Source organism: Sphaerodactylus townsendi, linkage group LG13, assembly GCF_021028975.2.
Source record: "Sphaerodactylus townsendi isolate TG3544 linkage group LG13, MPM_Stown_v2.3, whole genome shotgun sequence".
In the NCBI taxonomy this organism is placed as follows: Eukaryota; Metazoa; Chordata; class Lepidosauria; order Squamata; family Sphaerodactylidae; genus Sphaerodactylus; species Sphaerodactylus townsendi.
Window position 1 is genome coordinate 4,606,073 of NC_059437.1, and position 4,217 is coordinate 4,610,289.

At 39.8% G+C, this 4,217-nt stretch overlaps 1 pseudogene; it reads left to right on the forward strand.

Moving 5' to 3' along the window:
* Positions 1 to 3,380: 3,380 nt before the first annotated feature.
* On the forward strand, positions 3,381 to 3,457 carry LOC125443176 (annotated as a pseudogene).
* The last annotated feature ends 760 nt before the right edge of the window (positions 3,458 to 4,217 follow it).

The following is a 4,217-nucleotide window of genomic DNA, read 5'->3' on the forward strand; positions in this document are numbered from 1 at the left end:
CTAATCAGCAGTCATGGCATAAACCTCAGATTTTTTGAGACTCTTGAATTCCACAGCCGTGTGCTTCCAAGCATAGTGAGTGAACTACAGGTGGTTCCCCTGTGTAAGGTAGCTCACCTGTCAACATCCAGAACCTGTGTTTTTTCCCCATTGTAACTCGCGCTTCGTGGAATGGGCTCTCTGTAGATGTGAATGGAGTGCCGTCCAGAAGTTTTAAGGAGGCATTGCTAGGGCTTTTAATGGTACGAGACTGTAAGCATGGGGGCATTACTGGAGATTGTATTGTACCTCATTATGTTTTCATTTTGGATTTGTAAGCCACCTTGAACCACTCAGGAGAGGTGGGATGTACATATTTTAATAAAGAGGAGAAGTATTGCACAAGAATTGCCTTGTCCCAGGACCCCTTTATTTTTTCATTCTGCTTCTAATAGCAGCAGGTCAGTTGAAAAGTTAACAGAGGGCGATTCTGCACATGAATAAAATAGATTCGACCCAGTTCCCTGAGAAGAATACTAACCTAGGTCAAAGCCATTGTTGTTCCCCACTGCAACCAGCTTGATCCCAGCTTTCGGTGGGAATCATCCTGTGCCTCTTAAGCTCTGTTTTCCAATTGGCTACTGTTCTATGGCCATGTTCCATTATAAAAAAAAAAACTTCCACATTAGGAATGGAGAGGGGGCCGAAAGGTGGCGTTTTTGATTGGCCATCTATCGCACATGCCGAGAAACACTCTCAGCTGTGATTTGGCTCAATAAGGGGACTCCTGGCACCAGAGATTCCGCACTTTACTAGGAATCGAGAACAGTTCAAAGCGTGGTTCCCTGAAAAAGTAGTAGTTCCCAACTGGAGTTGGAAATTTGGCCGTTACAGAGGCGAGTGAAGCTGGTACAAAACTCCACGTCGAATCCCAGTGGTTTGTGCAGAGTCACTTAGGTTAGGAACACAGCTCGAACGGCAAATTGCGATAATGCAAGGGCGGAATCGACCAGACAGATCAGAATTGAAATATCCAGCCCGTGCTCCTTGCCCTCAGCACCTGATAATCAAATAAATACTGAAATCGAACGCTTAAATCCCATTCTTTCTTGTTGTCTAACAGCTGTTGCTGAGGCCTGTTGCCCATGAATTTGCATAATCAATTTTAAAGCTATCTTGGCTAGTCATCACGAGGTCTTCTGTAATGAATTCTGTAAGCGAGCAATAAATATTAATAATTTCTTGTCTCACACGTATCCATGATTTGTTCAAGGGAGATGATCCATCCCCTGATAAGTGTGTTGTCTTTTTTGTATAAATCTGAGGTCCAAGCTCTCCCAGTTTGACATGACACAACTAGATTCACACACAGTATTCCAAATGTGAATACAACCTGAGTATCGCATTATGGTACTAGAACAGTTGCTAAGCTGTGTTCAGTTTTCTTCATAATAATGTTTCATTAAATTTTCCCTTTTTACTGTCCTCTCACAGTGAAGTGATGTATTTTTCAGAGAGCCTTCTGTTGTGTCTCCAAAACCTTTCCTGAATAATTTCTGCCAGATTTACATTCCTTTCAGGCACAGGTATTTATTGACATTGAAATTAATTTGCTATTCTTTTGGCTCCTTACCTAGTCTGAAGAGATGCTTATGCCGTTATCAGTATGATTATTCAGCTCTGACACTACTCACAGGTTGTCACCAGTACCAGACTCTGTTCCACTAGGATCAGTGGGTAGAACTGTTTTTTCCCTTCTATATTAAACAATGATTATTTCAGGCATTGTCTTTGGGCCTTTAAGCCTGTTATTGAACCATGTAGGGACTTGTACTCATCTCACAGTTGCTAAGACAGTCAGCCATAATGATCCCATAAAAATCCCTAATGCTAGCCGAGTTGTAGAATTTGAGTGGAGACTTGAGTGTGATCTACCTAATCTACACAGTTACCACTCAGTTAATGTTGCAACTATGGTGTTAAGTTTCTACCATGTGTGAGTGATTTCATAAAAGCAGTCAAGTAACATCATAACACCTAAGTTGCCTCAGAAGCCTTTGATGAAGGAATATCAAACTTTAAAAATAAATCCAAGTAAATACCGTATATATTCACATATAAGTCGAATTTTTAAGCACATTTTTTGTGCTGAAAAAGCCCCCCTTGACTTATACGCAAGTGAGGTGTATTTCAAAAAATATTTTAGGGTTTTTACTTTGTCGGCCGCCAGGGGCCACAGTTTTTAGTCTAGCAACATCAAATTTTCACGGATTTTTCAAGAGACTCCCCTGATGATTCCACCCAAGTTTGGTAAAGTTTGGTTCAGGGGGTCCAAAATTATGGACCCCCAAAGGGGGTGCGCCCATCCCCCATTGTTTCCAATGGGAGCTAATAGTACATGGGGCTACATTTTGAGGATCCATAACTTTGGACCCCTTGAACCAAACTTCACTAAACCTGGGTGGTATCATCAGGATAATCTCTTGCTGATACCAGCCAGGTTTGGTGATGTTTGGTTTAGGGGGTCCAAAGTTATGGATCCCCAAAGTGGGAGTTCCCATCCCCCATTGTTTCTAATGGATGCTAATAGTAGATGGGGCTATCCTTTTGAGGGTCCATAACTTTGGACCTAGGAACCAAACTGCCAACCTAGGTAAATATCATCAGGAGGGTCTCCTAAAGATACTCTGAAATGTTGGTATTGCTAGCATAAACATTCCTCCCCAACCAAAAATCCAGTTTTGAAGGATTTTATCTCTTGTGTTTTAGCTTGGTTGCTGATTGAGCTAAGGTTTTTGTACTTTTAAAGTTATTGTTGAGACCATACTGTTTTTTTTTGACTCCCTTTTCCACTTACAGAGCTAGTTTACTGTTTTTCTTTGAAATAAATATTAAAAAACATTTAACCTACTGATGCCTCAATTAATGTAATTTTATTTGTATCTATTTTTTATTTTTGAAATTTACCAGTAGCTGCTGTATTTCTCACCCTTGACTTATACACGCATCAATAAGTTTTCCCAGTTTTTTGTGGTAAAATTAGGTGCCCTATAGAGCTTATATCTTGAATTAGAGCTTATACGGTATCACGGTATGTCTATTAAATCAACCTGCTGTTTATGCTTGCTGGTGGTAGAAAGTCACAGCCAACTTACGGCAATCCCTCACGGGGTTATCAAGGCAATGGATCTGGTCTGAGCTATCCTGGGCAGGGCAGCAACAGTTAATAGCATCATTGTATTTGAGTTCTTTCAGGTGAATATCAGCTGGCCTCCAGCAACTTGTTGCATCTTAAATTTGTCTCTTATTTCCAGAATTTCATCCCTTGTCACCTCTATCCAACCCATTCTTTCAGATGCGTTCATAGAACAAAATGATCCTGATATAGCTATTTTAACATATTTCCTTCTCGGCCTTTTGGCTAAGATCAAGTGTAGTATCATTTACCTGTTGATTAATTGTTGGGAATTAATTCTTTCCCTCTTGTCTTTCAATATTCCATTGACATTTTAGTCTTGTGGTCACGTTACTTCTCTGGATAGTTTTCATTATTCTGAGATGTTAACTGTTCATATTCCTTCTTGAGTTATTTTACTCTAGATTTAGTTTGTGTTGCTTTTTTATTTTCTTTCTGGGGTGAGACGTCCTTCTGCCTTCTGAAGGATGTACTATGTTAAGATGTGCACTTTACTAGACTGTTCTGTAAAAAACTCAAACATAGTTATTCTGGAGTATAGTCATATCCCAAGGCTGTATTCCATTATGCTGGCGTAAAAAAGTTCCCATAAAAATATTTGTTGTGGCAAAAGCCATTGTGTTTGATCATACTGAAACATCCAGACCTTGAAAACAAAATAGGACAGCTGGCAGAATTTCTTTTGCATATTCATCCCTCCTCCTTTGCATATTGAATAGCCCATACCAATATGGTTCGTTTACTAAGCCTGGTTTAATAAAATATTTAGAACCTAAGATATTAAACAACTAACACAAACTTCTATGCATTTTACAAGAAACATCTAAAATTAATCATTTGTAATGTATTTGTATCTTGGGAAATGTCTCTGTGGTGAGCTAAATAATCTCATTATCAGGAAGGGCCATTGAGTTGTCATGAAGATCTGAATCTCTTTAGACTACAGGATAGGCAGCCCAATCTGGAACCCTTGGGGGCACTTCCAGGGGGAGCTTTTCAGCATTGTACAGAGGCAAACTGCAAAGCCGAAAAGACCTTCATC